Source organism: Apus apus, chromosome 4 (genome assembly GCF_020740795.1).
Source record: "Apus apus isolate bApuApu2 chromosome 4, bApuApu2.pri.cur, whole genome shotgun sequence".
Lineage (NCBI taxonomy): Eukaryota > Metazoa > Chordata > Aves > Apodiformes > Apodidae > Apus > Apus apus.
This window is the reverse complement of record NC_067285.1, coordinates 90,922,976-90,939,854: the sequence shown is the minus strand read 5'-3', so window position 1 is coordinate 90,939,854 and position 16,879 is coordinate 90,922,976. Positions and strand designations below refer to the sequence as shown.

The window sequence follows — 16,879 nt, the reverse complement described above, 5'->3', positions numbered from 1 at the left end:
AGTTGCTACTGTTGTGTCTTCAACAAGGGCCCCTGTAAGACTACAACATGATGGAAACCAACAAAAGCAACAGTTTTTTTTCTTGGTGGTGTCTCTGATAAAGTATTTAAGGATCAAGGTGATGCTCCCATACTCAGCTCATGTTTTAGTGGGGCACCACACTGCATGTGAGCCTAGGAGAGCATTAGGAGAGCCTGAGCCTGGCAGAGTGAATTTAAGTCTACAGCCCAAACATTTTTGTGACTGAATCATTCAGCTAACAGGGTGAAGAGGTTAACACTTTATACGTCTTCATTCCTGTTGCTTCTCCAATTGTCTTTTTTGAGCAGATCAGAAAATACAAGGCTCCAATGTGTCACCTACACCCCAAGCAAGCACAGAGGTCTGTTCACCAGCCTCCACAAACATTTTTACTATGCTCAGCAGCAGCTGCCCTGGCCACCTCTCTTGCTAAGAGATAACTTCTAGCTAAAGTGTCTTTGCTTTCAATTACTGGAGAGTTTTAGTGGAGTGAAACACATATTACTTGATTACAAATAATGATGCATGGCATGAGCCTCTCATCTTTTTTTATAGTTCTAAGTACTTGCTCAAGCATACCCTCTGAGGCACAGAAGAGGCTCTACTCTGGTTTCCTGATTTGTAATTACAAAGTCTGCACTTTATGCAGCAAAATGTTTATGTAAAATGTATTTACACCGCAAAAACATAAGATGAACAAATAAAGGAAACAACTTTGATTTTTGTGCATTTGGAAGTCTCTCTGTTGCTTTGATTATGTCCTTCACTTACATATGCCATAAGAGAAATATAGTTGCTTTCACTGAAAGAAAAACGTCTGTGGTTCACAACTTTTTAACTTTTCTAACGGTTTGGCAGCTTTCAAGCTTTTTTTTTTTTCTTTTTCTTTTTATCCCCTCTTTCTCCTTCCCTTCCCCCCTTAAACCTTTTGCCTTCCAACAAGTATCAGATTATTCCAGCAGACTGGTCTTGAATTTCTGGGTCCCTGCCACCACTAGGATGCAGCCTGAGTAGAAGTACAACTAACACTTTCTGCAGAAAACCTCTGTTCACTGTGGGCAAGATTGTGCTATCAATTTTTAAGCAATTCTCCACTAGTAGCAAAGAAGATTTCTGCTTAAAAATTGATGGCTTGATCTAGCTTTCTGTTGCTATCATGGATCATGAAGACTACTACAATCTAGTCAGATTCTATTTTTAAAATCAAAAGGAAATACGAGGCAGACTGACACATGATACATTTTGTAAAGACTAAATTGTACTCTTAAGACCAGAGGCTCTGAATCAGTTAAGTACCACTGCCAGGTTGGGTGCTAGACATCATATTGGTATCTGACAGGCAAGCTGGTTCCTCGTTATTCCTCAAGTTCACTCCATAAATAAGCAACCTCAGGTAACTTTACAATTTATTCAGGGTTTCCCTCATCTGCATATGCTACACAACAGTGACTGAAGACCTGAGATGAAAGAGTGGGTGCACATACAGCTCCCTGAAGCACATGGCCACTGCAGGCAACTCATCTCCAGATGTAAGCCAGGGGCATCTTTCATAACCCCACAGACCACTTCCCTCTCCTTGGGAATTGTTATGTTCGGCTTATTAGGGAAAACAAACACATTTCTGGAAGTATGAAAAGAACACTGAATGGCAGGCCACCTTTCCCCAGATCCTCAGACCAGCATTTTAGATGGATCTGTTGGAGATGAGATTTTCTGGTTTATGTTTTTAAAGCATTATTAAATGCAGCCAAAAAAGATTTCCAATTTGGAGACTTCTTAAAACACACAGAGAAGGCTTTAATATCCCATCAAAATACAACAACAACAAAAAAGAGGCTGTTATTTTCTTGGCAGATATCAAACTAAATTCAGGGAAACAGTAGTTATTTTCCAATAGGAGGAAATGAAACTGAACGCTTCTTGCTGACTTGATATTCCTTCATTTAAAATTGTTACATTTCAGATTTTGACCTGGATTGACTTCACTCATGTTATCTCAGTCTATCTCAAACTACACTATAGCAAACCCTAACACAAATTAAAGCTACACAGAGCATTTGAATCAGTACCAGCACTCTAACATCAGTTAGATCAGAATTTTGTCCCTAGTAAGACAGTTCTACTTCACGCCACGAAACACAGGGAACTCTGAACAGCAAACCTGAAAACCTTGCTCAACAGGATACCCAACTGGTGGCCTTCTAAGAAGGCCAATGGCATCATGGACTGTATTAGAAAACGTGTGGCAAGCAGGACCAGAGTGATGATCATCCTTCTGTACTTGGCACCAGGGAGGCCACACCTCAAATACTGTGTCCAGTTTTGGGCACCTCAATACAAGAATGACATCAAGATGCTAGAAATTGTCCAAAGAAGGACAACGAAGCTGGTGAAGGGCCTTAAGAACGAATCCTTTGAGAAGTGGCTGAAGGAACTGGGGCTATTTAGTCTGAAGAAAAGGAGGGTGAGGGGAGACCTCATTGCCCTCTACATCTATCTGAAAAAACATTGTAAAGAGGTAGGCACTGATCTCTTAAGTAGCTGGTGATAGAACAAAAGGAAATGGATTTAAGCTACACCAGGGGAAGTTTAGACTAGACATTAAGAAGATCTTTTTCACTGAAAGGGTTGCCAAACATTGGAACTGGCTGCCCAGGGAAGTGGTTGAGTGACCACCCCTGGACGTGTTTAAAAGTCATCTAGATGCGGCACTTGGGAATATGGCTTAGTGCTGGACTTGGTGGAGTAGGGCTAATGGTTGGACTCAATGATCTTAAAGGTTTTTTCCAACCTAAGTGACTCTATGAATACAAGAAACACCACTGACAGTCAATGCACACCTTAATTATCTAAAATACTAATTCCCACAGTTTGATTGATCCTCATCTGTACTCCAACTGATCAGTGTTTAAAATATCTTCATATATAGGTTTACTTATTTATATACATCCACTGTGGGAACACAAATTTGTACTTTAAAAAATAAACATTAACTGGTATTACATAATAAAAACCCACTATCTTTTTCTTTCTTTTAGCTCCTTATGAAAATAAATAAGCCAGTTCTTACTGACAAATGCTCTAGAGCTAAATAATATCCTTTTGCTCACACACAAGTTGTTATAATCACATTAACTGCAAAACAAGAGCTACAAAAACATAATTAAAGCCATAGTTTTAGGAGATGAAACACTTCATGTACTTCCCTGATAAAGACTCAGCAATGTTTGCTATCCTTTAAGAAAGCAAAAATTACTGCACAGAACAGGGAGAGCAATGAGGTTCCATAACATGTGAGAAACCTAATTTAAGAGTGAAGCTGCTGAGTTTAAAGAAAAAGATAAATGTGCTTGTCTTTCTTCCCTTCCCTCTGCACCCAGCATAATGAGGATTCAAAGCTATATATCAATTAACAAAACAATGACATTTCTCCTACTGTAAATTCTTTATGAATACAGATAGGATTAAGCAAGCACAGAGACCTCAAGACAATATATTACGATTAAGCCATGAAGTTTCCTCTTCTGTCAAAAGAGCCATTAACTATTTACCTTCAAGTAAATACATTTTTACATGCATGTATATCCCCACTCCCCCCCCGGGCAGTACTTCTGTCCTTAAATATTTTTGCTTCTTCTTGAGCTCTACAAAGATTTCAAATTGCACAATCTCCAATGTCATTTATGGTCTGAAAGAAAAAAGCCCATATTAGGCAGCTAGAAGTTTGCTGGAAATTACATATAAATAATTATACAGGCACTGCATGTTTGGGGGAAAACACAGGGAGGTTTTTTTCTCTTCAGTAAATGAGGTTTCTAGTGTTCTTAACTACAATGACTTTTTACCCATTAACACAGTATTACCCATGATTATGATCATGCTCTACAGAATCAGGCTGATCAATATGCAGCCAGTAGCCACAACCAGTTTAGGAACATGTAATTCTGAGCAGAACACAGATGCCCAAACCTATTAATCATCAAGATCCATTAGTTAGCTTACTGCTCAAAGGAGCAACATTGGAAGGGATAAAAGACAGGAAGAACGGCATCAAATACTTACTGCTCAGCACTCTGTCCAGCATTTCTGCTACAGCGCTCTCCTGAAGGTTGTCAAGTGTCAGCTCTTGGAGAAGAGAAATCTGACTTGCCTTTGTCACACTAGGAGCTGTAATTTGCCTTGCAGGCATCGACACAGAAGCTTCAGACTAATGTGCCATAGCTTTGAAAACACAGCTGACACAAAAGCTACTCCTAATGTGAGACTGCTGTCTGGAGGGGAGACTGAGGGTTTGTTTTTTTTTTTTGTCAGTTCTTAAGTTTCTTACCTTTTTCTTGCAGCAAACAGGAATTTAATGCCAAGTACATCACACACAAACACCCAACTCAAAGCTCTGCCTGGTTCCCGTCTCGGTTAGCGTGTATCTAGGCATCAGATGATGCACAGTGCACTTGATGCAGCCATGTACTTGTATATCAACGACAGGGGCCGAATACCCCCGAGAACAGCAGCTCATTCATTTTGCATGGAGTTGAAGCAGACCATGTCAGCTCCCACTCTCCTCACGGACTGTGCACGCTTGTGTTTGCCGGCTCCAGCTGTAAGCGAGCGGGTGCTTCTCCTCGGAAGGCACCGCTCCATCAGGGGTGTGTCTTTTCCTCCCTTCCCATGGCTTTTACTCACGTGTGTGCTTCCCTGCTCTCTGACCTGCAGGAGAGGCCCCTCTCCCCCGCCCCTTTAACAAATCTTCACTGCTTCACTGCATTGTGTTTCTAGCCTGTAAACTTCCAAGATTAATGTGCTGTGACGCAAGCCATCTTTTGGGGAAAGCTGAAGCACGCAGGGAGGCTTCCCCTCCCAGTTTTCCAAAACCAATGCAAAGCTTTCACAGCAGAACTCCAAGCTGAATGCAAGATAAAGAAAATCTCTTTAAAAGGCAGCAAAGATTTACAGCCAAATCCAGAAATTCAGACAGAAGTATAGCTGCATTTACTTCAATGAAATTACACCTGCTTATGCTAGAAGTGAGATTTATCCTTGAGCTGTAAAAACAAAGACACCAAATTATTTGATTTTCTAGAACTAGCACATGCAATAACAGCAAATCTAATTTAGAGGTGTTGCTTGCAGCAAAGGTGACAGCAAACACAATGCTCCCAGTGCCCCAGTTTTTATTTGGCAGGACTTCCCATCAAACATGCTCAACCAGCAATAACGAGTTGCTTCCCCAGGGACAGCACTCAAAACGTGGCTGGGTTTAAAAACGCATCCCAGGGCATTCAGCTTTCACAGCTACCCACAGCATTGCTCATCACTCCTTCTGGATGCAGGGGAGGACTGGGTGGATGCAAACTCCAAACAAGGAACAACCACAATGGTGCAAGGATGTGGGTCACCACTCTGCATGTCACTCTTCTCCATCCAAGGGACTTGCTCATTCAAGTGTGACAGTGGAGCTGCTCATGGGATCACACCCTGCCCTTCTCAAAGAAAATGAGCCAACATGGGAAGCACCCAGCAACCAGCCTCTTCATACTAGCTGAGCTCAATGTGAGTGAAAAACAAACAGAGCAGGGAAGGTGACCACAGGTATTCCCACCAGCAGATCTGAGAGGGTGAAAAGCAGTCAAGGACAGTTTGCTGACAGTCACTTCTTCCAGCTGCACAGAAGCACTGGGAGCAGGATGTTTGTTCACAGCCTAAATATACTCCAAGAGTCTAGTGAGGTTCCTTCCTTCCCTCCTGCATATCACAACTGGCAGGATCAGTTATGCTCAAGTGACAATCTGTGCCATCCTGAAAGTTTTCAGCTGATTTCCACAGGACTAACAGGTTGGAATTTAAAAAACAAATCTGTTGATGCTGCTTAAGAAGAAACAGATTCAGCTCACTCTTTCTTGGATGTGCTGCATGCCCAGCCTAAGAGGAACTTAAGATCATGTAATAATTTTTGCACTGAAGCAAATAAGTATGTTTTTGGAAGTCTTGACACAAATGTGGAACTCACATGTGGGGAAGGAAAGGGGCAAGCAAAATACCACCTGAAACTGGTTAAATGCTGTAAAATACACATGCACTACATTTTAAATCCAGGTTCCAATGTGCTTTCAACATAACTTGTTTAAACGTGCAAATGAAGACAGAATTAATCTAACAACTACAACAACTACCCTTCTTCATTGCTGTTCTGCTCTTTCACTCTCAGCAAAGCAGCATACAACAGGATATGGTAGACTTCCAGCTGGCCAAACAACAGCACTTGTGAGAATAATGTCACATTCCAAGTTAAAAGGCTCCTAAGGAGAGAAGACAAACTTTGCCATTTTAATATGCTGGAGCAGTTTGTGGGAGAGAACCTCCCGTCCCTGAATGCCTCTCTTCAGTACAAGAAAAGAGATTCAGCAGAACTTCAGACACATGTAAAATAGATAAAATTAAAACTATGTCCCAGTCTTCAAGTTTTTAGCTGGCTATCTGATAAATGAACTGGGACTGAACTCTGATCCTGAGTTCATTTTGATATTTTGGTATGTGGTGTGTGCAATTCTTTCTGCCGTGCACCTTTCAGTAATGATATAGCTAGATACAAACGTGCGGGCTCTGTAGTTGAGAAATAACTTGCCCTGTTATCAGTGTTTCAGCTTCCCTTTCCCTTGCCACACTGTCCTGGTTTGAGCCAGGATTAAGCCAATTTTCCTTTTATTGATTTTTCCTTCAGCAAGCTTTCTTTTAACTAGTCACAGTGTGTTCTAACTAAGGCTGATAAGAGTGGAATGTTTTTCTAACTGCTGGGTCTTCAAGGTCTCACCTTCACTCTGCCAGCTCAGACACTACAGGGAGATCTATGATCCCCCCATAGGGGGCTGAATTAGACAGACAGCAAAATTGGCCAGAGAGATTCCACTCCATATATCTACATAAGCTCAGAGGAAGGTCAGAGATCACAGAAGACAACTTCCTTCCTGCTTCTTCTTCCCTTCTCTTTCATCCATGGCCGGTGTCCGGGAACAACTCCGTCCATCCATCGCCGTCGACCCCCAGGCTGGAGCTCTCCTGACCCTCATCACTCTGTGCTTTCTCCAGCAGCAGCTCCAGAATTCTTCGGGACTGTTCCCAGCTCAGGAGATGCTATGGGAGTTGCTGGGGGTGGGGGGAGGTGAAAGGCTTTTGCACGTATCTGAACATATTTGTATATAATTGTATATATTATATAATTAGTGTTTAATTAAAGCCGTGTAGTTTAGTTTTCAATCCAGCCAAGTCTATCTCTTTTTCTCTCTCTCCTTCCCTACCTGGGTGGGAGGGGATCGAGAGCGTTGTAGTCGAACACCTGTCAAATGGTGACACCCACACTCTCTAGTCCTCTTAAGTTTGTTGCTTCTAGTTGCTGTCCATGAAAAGGGCAACTGATTTACCTCTGCAATCAGCAATAGGAAACTCTACCACAGCTTGGCCAGCAAGCAGTTTCAGAAAATGGAAAACCAGTTTAAGCATGTGTATTTTGCCTAATAACTAGAGCTGTGCTTCATGTTTCTTGTTCTGACTGAACTTTGCTTTACTGATCCTCAATCCCACCCAAAAATGTGGAGTTCAAAAAGTGCAAATTAAAAATTTTAGATTTAGACTTTGGGAGGTAGAGGGGAGTGTCTCTGATTTCTGATTACTTTGAGCTAACTTAGCCAGATATATGTATTCTGAAAATTAAAGACTGAACTCACACAAAAGCCTTCTTTCATGAGCTGTGTTTTAAAGAATAATCTGCAGTGCTCAGCATTGGCTGCCAAGTTTGACTGACAGGATCTCCCCAGCAACAACTGCTACCATGAACCATGTGTAAAATTTTCCAATACAAACACTGCTCCGAGTCCCATTTTCCCCTGCCCGCCACTGCTGTGAGCTTACACCCAGATCACTAGGCAGGAGGGATCTCTTAACTGCAATTTGCCTAAAGGCTGTAAAAGAAATGACCTAGCAGCAAGTAACAGGTCAAAACCAAACCAAACCAACAAAAACATCCCAAGCAGCCAGCCTTGGCCAGGTGAGAATTGCTTAGGAGAGCTCTCAGATCATTAAGACCAAACAAATTCAACTCCTGTACTGCCAAAAGTGCCTAACTCAAGGAAGCAGGGGTGTTTTTGGTGCATGCCTGGTGTATAAATACTACGTATAGTTCCACCATCTCTCAACTATCACGTGCTGCCTTCTCATGTGTCCCCAGATGGTTTTATGTCCCCAAGCTGCTGTTTTCCTCACTGGAGATAAGGTTCAGCCAAGCTTATAATCAGGGAGTGGATATTTAGCACTGTAAAGAATCTGGGCAGATCTCCATGCACTTGGCAATGATAATATGCCCAACTATCTGGTTAAACTGCCAGTGAACAGCAGGGCATCCAAGTAATTGAAATCAGCTTATACCCTAGGCACAAGGCTAGGACCATGTTCTCCCCAAATTGATCAAATATTGCTATTGCATGGCCAGAAGCTATTTATCCCCGAGCAAAATATTGAGCATCCCACCACACACTGCCCTAGTAACACCAGCAGAGCCACGGCTGGACTAACCAAACAAAAACACCACCAGTGGCTGAGATCCTCATACCCACCCTATGCATTTGCAAGGATTGGATCCAAGGGTTTCACACGCAGAAAATTCTGAGGATAAAAGAAATTCAATTAATGAGTAAGCAACCTGGATTCAGGTTGCAGTTTATTTCAGTTTGAACATAAGGAAAGTGACAATGTAGTGACAAATTCATGTTGTGAGGCCAAGAGAGTATTTTGCAGGTGGAGTGGTGGTTAGCCCTAGCAGCTGTACTCACACTGAAGGCTCACACTTGTAGACCAGTAGACTTGCAGTCCTATCCTTGAGATAAAAGCAGAAACAAGTTTGCACTGCAGCTCCTGCATCTGCAGCATTCAAAGCTTCACTTGTGCCCTACAGAAAGAGAAAGAAACCCTTCCCAAGTTTGCTGTGTTGTGTTGGGGGGCTGGGGGGCACACAGGGGTGGCTCCTGTGAGAAGCTGCTAGCTCCCCTGGCTCCAAAATCCATCTCTGTCTCTGGATAAGGCTGAGCCCATCAGTGACAGTGGATGCCTGTCTGTGATTAACGCATTCAAGAAGGGAAACAAACTTGTTATTATAAAACCTCAGAGCAGAGAAGAGGAGAAGGTGAGAACAACACCAGAGCAGAGATACCAAGGTTAGGGAAGAAGGAAAGGCAAGGAGGTGCCCAAGCAGAGGTTCCCCCAAAGCTGTATCCTGCAGCCCATGAAGGATCATGGTAGGGCAGATGTGGACCTGCAGCTGTGGAGGACCCCACACCAGGGGAGGTGACTGTTCCCAAAGTAGCCCATGACTGTGGAAAGCCTGCACTGGAGCAGTCTGTTCCTGACGGACTGCACCTGGAGGGAGCGACTCATGTGAAGGGCATCCATCCTATCCCGAAGCAAAACTTTTTGACATTTCTGGGGAACAAAATATTACTCCTGATAGCAAAACTCAGAGCACAAGAACAATGTTGTTTAGTCTTTTACAACCTAGAAGCTTAAAACAACCCACCCTATCACTGTGATAATACTACATTCACCACAAATTATCAAGCAGCAGTAAGGGTGCTGTATCTTCTAATTTATCTGAAATTTAATACTATTTTCAAAAAGAGGGGTGACAGTGAGAGATGAGTGAGGAAACATGGATTCAGACAGGGATCTGAGAATCTCTGTACACATTGCAAAATAAGCTTCCAGCACCCATGGGTGGAAAGTTTGAAATAATACTTTGAATCCTAAAGGCTCAGAAGTGACAGACTGAATACCACTTATGAATGCCTGGGTTGGCAGGATCCCAGAAGGGTTTTGTTTGCTTTTAAGGTAAGGCCCTTGAAGCCATGTATGTACTTCATAAATAGAGGACACGAGCAATTGCTCAGTTTGCTTTGTCTAATTAATCTCATTATGGTCCTGATGATAGCTGAGCAAAAGTAGAGATGAAAAGCAATTTTCCTGAAACACACACAGGCACCTAAACAAAGATCTTCCTTGGTGTACCTTTTTTCTTGTGGGCTAGGGTACATTTTATCTTAAATGTAATACATATGTAAAGTTTAGAATCTTCAGACAACACCAAAAGGAAGAGGCAGAAAATAAACTTAATTAAGAAAGACCGATGATAAATTACTACAAAGCAAAAGCTATTTAATACATCCTCAGTGAAGTGAACTAGGCCTGCTATCGGTTTGCCAAAAAGACCTTAACTTCTATGAGATTGTGTCTGCAATTGCAGAGGACAGACCACAAGAACCCATGGGGACCCTTATACTCTGAGCTACTGAAGAGTTTTTTTCTTAAGTAATCTGCTGTTCCTTTTTCTGAATCTTCTGGACAAATACAGCATCATCCCAAACTCTGCTACATGTCAATAACAGGTATCCCAGAAAACAGGCAGGCTCACTTTTACAAGTGCTTGCATGAAGTGGAAAAATTCACTTACTTCATTGATACTGAACATAAGATCAGCAGAATACCAGGTCAAATACTGAAGTTAGACACCTCGCCTGATCTTGCAGACCTCAAACTCTTTCATTCCCTTCTAAGAGTCACAGTAGCCTCCTTACTTTTCATAGAATCATAGAATCATAGAATCATAGAATCCTAGGGGTTGGAAGGGGTTGGAAGGGACCTCGAAAGATCATCTAGTCCAACCCCCCCTGCCAGAGCAGGGTCACCTAGAGTACATCACACAGGAATGCATCCAGGTGGGTTTTGAATGTCTCCAGCGAAGGAGACTCCACAACCTCCCTGGGCAGCCTGTTCCAGTGCTCTGTCACTCTTACAGTAAAAATTTTTTTTCGGATATTCACCTTGAACCTCCTATGCTCCAATTTACACCCATTACCCCTTGTCCTATCGACACTTGGCATTACTTTGCCTTACTTTACCACTTGCTATTTTGTTATGGATCAAGCGTGGGGAGATGTTCCTAAAGAACAGCCAACAGGAAGTCAAACGCTTATGGGTAAGAAAAAACTTCCCATCAATTATATGGGGAATTTGGTCTAAGTGGGCACGCAAGCATAGACCCAGCCAGCTTTTAAATGAATCAAGTTAGGAAGAGGGGAACTTCAAGCAGTAAAATATTGAAATTTTAGAGACAATTGAGTTCTATGTTTAATGCATAATTCAAATTATAAAGTGAAATTATTTTTATGTCTTTAAGATGAATGACATTTATGTGAGTCAGACCATCACCACACAAGATATAACGTACATTGATTTTTCAATGTCATTAAGCACAATTTTATTCTCCTGGAGAAACTGGCTAAATATGGCTTAGACCAGTGTACACTTGTCTGGGTAAAAAACTGGCTGGATGGCCAGGCCCAAAGAGTTGTAGTGAATGGACTTAAATCCAGCTGGCAGCCAGTCACAAGTGGTGTTCCCCAGGGCTCAGTTTTGGGGCCAGTTCTCTTTAATATCTTAATCATTGATGCGGATGAGGGAATTGAGTGCACTCTCAGCAGATCTAAGTTGGAGGGAGTGTTGATCTGCCTGAGAGTAGGAAGGTTCTACAGCGGGACCTCAACAGGCTGGATTGATGGGCTGAGGCCAATTGTATGACATTCAAAAAGGCCAAGGGCTGGATCCTGCACTTGGGTCACAACAACCCCAGGCGATGCTACAGGCTTGGGAAGAGTGGCTGGAAAGCTACCCAGAGGAAAACAACCTGGGGGTGTTGGTTGACAGCCAGTGGAATATGAGCCAGCAGTGTGCCCAGGTGGTCAAGCATCCTGGCTTATACCAGAAACAGTGGGGCCAGCAGGACCACGGAGGTGAATGTCCCCTTGTAGTTCACACTGGTGAGGCTGCACCTCAAGGATCGTGTTCAATTTTGGGCCCCTGGCTATAAAAAAGACATGGAGGAGCTGGAGTGTGTCCAAAGATGGGCAATGAAGCTGGTGAAAGGTCTAAAGTGCAAGCCTTATGAGGAGAGCTGAAGGAACTGGGGTTGTTTAGTCTGCAGAAAAAGAGGCTGAGGGACGACCTTATCACTCTCTACAAATACCTGACAGGAGGTTTGTAGTGAGGTGGGGGTTGATTGGTCTCTTCTCCCAGATAACAAGCAACATTATAAAAGGAAATGGGCTCAAGTTGTTCCAGGGGAGGTTTAGATTAGATATTTTTAAAAATGTATTCACTGAAAGGGTAATTAAACACAGGAAAAGGCTGCCCACAGAGGTGACTGAGCCTCCATCCTTGGAGGTGCTTAAACATTGAACTTGGTAGAGTTAAGCTAACGGTTGGCAGAGTTAGGTTATGGCTGGATTCAATCTCGAAGGTGTCTTCTAACCAGAATGATTCTATGATTCACAGAAAAACGTGGATGTTCCTGTAAAAGTTTCTAAACACAAAACCAACTCAGTCAGCAAAAAACTCTTAATGCTCAAGACACTTGAATTTTTTTTCCATTTACTCAATTAAGTGTTTATGCTTCTGCTAATCAAGCTGCATTCATCAAAGAGACTTCAGTTAGCAGGCAATCTACACCTCCATCACCAAGGGCAAATTGTGCCGAATCCCACCTAAAAACAAAGGCCCTTTTTCCTGGTAGAACCAATGTTACTAAAGAAGCCAACACATAATGCTCAGAATTAAAAGCCTGAAATGAAAATGCCTTCTAAAGACATGTAATAGATAAAGACAGTATACGCTATGATTTACATAAAGATGTACTACATACAAATATTTGAATTGCAATCAGCTAGTAGCAAACGTAGAAAAGTACCCTGAGGCAGATACGAAATTTAAATAATTGAAGTGGTAAGTTGATAGCAAGCGTATCCTCTTATATTTTAGAGGCACATTGCACATTATTATACCAGTGCAGTTCAGTCATGTTTGTGACTGTGCTTAGAGCAGGAGGCAAGACAAATTCTGGACCTTGTTGTACCAAAGAATACACCAAATTCCAGAAGACCTTCAGTGGTACACAAATGCATAGGCATGTTGCAAGTTCTCTTGGTGTCAGGGGTATAACTTGATGCAAACATTAAAAGTGTGTTTATGCAGATGGACATGAATATCTACACAATAAAGGCATATAAAGAAACATCCTACCTCTTGGTAACCCACCAGTACATTATGGGCATAAACTGTTTGGAAAGGAAAAACAACTAGAGACAGGTAATTTTCTGGCCGTATTTTTGCTTTTTAATTTGCTGTATTAGAAAGTTGTGAATGTCCCACATTTCAAATGAAACCCATTCCACTGCATATTACATTTTATCTTCTGAATTACTTTTTCAGAAATAACTTGCCCAGTGTAGTAACAATTTTTAGGAAGTAATTTTTTTGCCAGCAATAGAAAACACTTAACTGTAGTAAATACGTATCTTACAAAAGGCTGACCTTTTCAAGTAAGCCACCAGAGAACAGAAAAGTCTGTTACCGCTCATACAAACATATTATAAAGAGCTGTATTTAACACCTCAGCCAGCATGGTGCTCATAAGTATTCTTAGCACAAGTTTCCTTAAAACTGCTCTTTTCTTCAGTAGTCTATGCTCTCTGCAGCTTTTCTTCTCAGATGGGTAATTATATGCCCACCTTATTAGCAACTGAATATTTTTGATATAAATTAGACTAGCAAAGTAAAATCACTAGTGGACTAATTTGCTTTTCTCTTACCTTCTAGAGAGACCTTAGACTAGACAAGGTCTTGAAATGAGAATGAATACAGTAAAGTTTTTTGTTTAAGTATTATCAAATTTATATCATTTGACAGTGTTCATAAGGCTCTCAAATTCTCCTGTGAAAATTCATTCTGTAGCTGCCTCCCTCTGTATAAGTCCTTCCTGCTGGCATATCACTGGAGAGGAGTATAGTAAAAGTCTAACCTGAGTGCTGCTGAAGATGGGTGTGAAAGGCAGGTGCCTTCAATCAACTCCCAGCTGGTTTGGGAAGGAGGATGCTATTTTTTGTTAGCATAGTCTCTGCCAGGAGGAAGTAACAGACTGTGTATGCACCAAGTGCATGCGAGGCACAGTAAATAAGCTAAGTTAAAAACACTTGTGATAGCCACCTAAGACCAAGGTTTATAACTGGGTGTTGAAAACAAGGAGGACTGTGGACCTGGAAGCAGGATGTTTTCTGTTCACAGCTACAGAGCCAGAGAGCAGCTACCTTTTACATCACTATTTTGCCACAGAATTAAAGCAGCACTTACATACAGGAATCCAGCCTGGACACAGCATCTGCTTGATTAACAGACAGTGAAAAGAATAATAGAATTCCACCCCAAAGACGCAGTCAGTAGCTCTCCTGAGCCACAGACACTTTCACAGGTGGCCCAGGCTAGAGGGTCCTGTACCATAGCCACTTACGCTCATTGATTGTCCTAATTGTATCCTAAAATGTTTGAGTTTAATATCTGGAATCACAGGAAATGTGTGGGGATCTTCCAGTACAGATTTGTAGAAAGACTTTAGGCAAGGGACCCAGTCAATATACCATCTTTTTATGAACTGAAACAACCTGGCAGTTGGTTATTTGTAGTCCAGGTTTAGATATATAATTTGTCTTAACTGAAAGCTTTACAGTCAAACAATTCCAAGTGCTATTTAAAAAGCATGCTTCCCAGAAGAAACACTAGATACAATTCCCAAATTATACACCATATTTTCTATAATTTCCTGAAAACAAATATAGAGCAGTAAAGACATTCTACAACAAAATAAAAACAGTTCTTTTTAAGGTGACTAAGCATTTGCTGCCACGCTTAAGCCCCTAGCAGAGCAAGTGACACATTTTAAATGGTTGTCCAGTTTTTTTCCTAATAAGAAGGAAAGCCTCCTGCCATTTTCCACACATCTTTACAAACAAATGCCACAGCACAACCTTGAGCTCACCTTCAGGGGCTTCTCTGTTCCTGTCCCCCTCTCTTTATAATTGTCCTCTTCTGTGTTTGTCCCAGTTCCCTTGCTCTGTAAGACCTCTCTGCACTTGCGCTAATCTACACTTCTCTGCTGCTTAAGCTTTTCAAAGATGACCAGGTATCTATAGCTCTGTGGCCAGGATTCTCCCTAGGCATAACCTTTTTCCTCAGATGCTCTCAAAGGGTGAGTCCATCATTTGTAAGAACCTGAGCTGTAAGAACCACAAGCCTCATTTGTGATACCCAAAAATCCCTCACTGCCATATGTAGTATTTTTTCGTGGCATCAGACAGAAAGGATAGAGGGATGTTGCCCTAACACAGCTGATATAAAACCATTAACTGGTGCAAAACTACGGGTGCTTATTTCAAGTTAATATGCGCCTACTTCAATTCATCTTCAGTCTACCATGGTTTTCATGTAAAATCCTGAAACTAAAATAAACCAGTTTCATTAATCAAAGCAAGAATGCACCCATACAGCTTTTTGCACCCACTGAACTAGATTTGTTTGAAAACAAATTAATTCTCTAAGCTTGACTGGATTTCTCCTTTTACAGCTGTATTGCTTCATTACACTCTCCCAGAACATACTGCACTTACAAACAATAACATCAGACCTTGTGGATATAAATGGGAAGTTTTGTAAAAATAATCACCTAAACTATTTCTTAGTGGGAGGGAAAAATGCTATCAAAACATACAGAAAAGGATATTCAGATGCAATTGGCTTAGAAAAAAGGAAAAGTTACCCTAAAAAATCAGCTAAGAACACTGGTCAGAAAAGCTGGTAAAATCCTTTTCCTCTAGTGTAATCTCTCACCTATGCCCTTTTTACGTGATTCCTCACAGTATGTTTTGTCCTTATTCCAAGGTTACGGGGACCAAGGGGAATAGGCAATATTGATTAATGCTGTCTCAGAGCTTTAAGAGTTCAGCTGGGATTACACATTCTTTGAAGGGTATTATCAACTCAGAGGAGCAGGTGCAAAAAACCACCTCAGTCTTAATTTGTTATATTTTCTGCTTTCTTTACTTCATCTCTCTAAAGCAGGAGAGAAAGTTTATTATTCATTATCTCATACAGCTTGATAAGTTTCTCTCACAGAATTGGAGAAAGATTTCGAGTACATTCAATCATCACCTCAAAAGGAAGGCAAACCCAGAAGACCATAAATACCCCACTGAAAGATGCAGCTATAAAGCCACACTGCTTTACCCAAGTCTGATGTTTTGTTGCTTGTACACAAAATATTTTAGAATCAGAAAATAATTTAGGTTGGAAAGGATCTTTAAGATCATAGACTCCAACTGTCCACCACTAAACTACGTCCCTAAGCACCACATTTACGTGTTTTCTAAATACCTCCAGGGATGGTGACTCCCCCACTTCCCTGGGCAGCCTGTTCCAATGCCTGATAACCCTTCCAGTGAAGAAATTTTTCCTAATATACAATCTAACTGTCACCTGGCACAACTTGAGGCCATTTCCTTTCATCCTATCACTTGTGAAGAAGCGACCAACCCCCACCTCACTACAACCTCCTTTCAGGTAGTTGTAAAGAGAGATAAGATCTCCCCTCAGCATCCTTTTCTCCAGACTGAACAATCACAGTTCCCTCAGCTGCTTCTCTTAAGACCTGTGCTCCAGACCCTTCACCAGCTTTACTGCCCTTCTTTGGACATGCTCCAGCAGGCTCTGAAAGGGAAATGATAAATCACAGATACAACATGATACCCCAACCACACTAAACTCTCAGATAGGAAATATGAACCATGATCCCATGAGATAGGCACTCAACGTGCAGCACAACTTCCGCATGCTCCACTTGCCTCTTTTCTGTCTTCTAATAAAGCAGCTCTTGTTTAGACACATTCCTACCTTACCTACCCTCAGCTTGGCACACACTCAAAACTAAAAAGAAAACATT

General features: G+C 41.7%; 1 protein-coding gene across 12 annotated transcripts in view; it reads right to left on the bottom strand.

The window, feature by feature from the left end:
* The window catches only part of APBB2 (amyloid beta precursor protein binding family B member 2), a 160,408-nt gene that overhangs the window by 24,478 nt on the left and 119,051 nt on the right, over positions 1 to 16,879 (bottom strand). Inside the window, exon 1 of one of the 12 annotated variants that reach the window (XM_051616935.1) lies at positions 4,349 to 4,657. The exons of 10 other annotated variants lie outside the window; for them this stretch is intronic. The gene's annotated coding sequence lies outside the window, so the exon portion shown is untranslated. Of the gene's footprint in view, positions 1 to 4,083; positions 4,167 to 4,348; positions 4,658 to 16,879 lie in introns of those variants that run through there. One more of the 12 variants, XM_051616936.1, reaches the window with a different exon arrangement.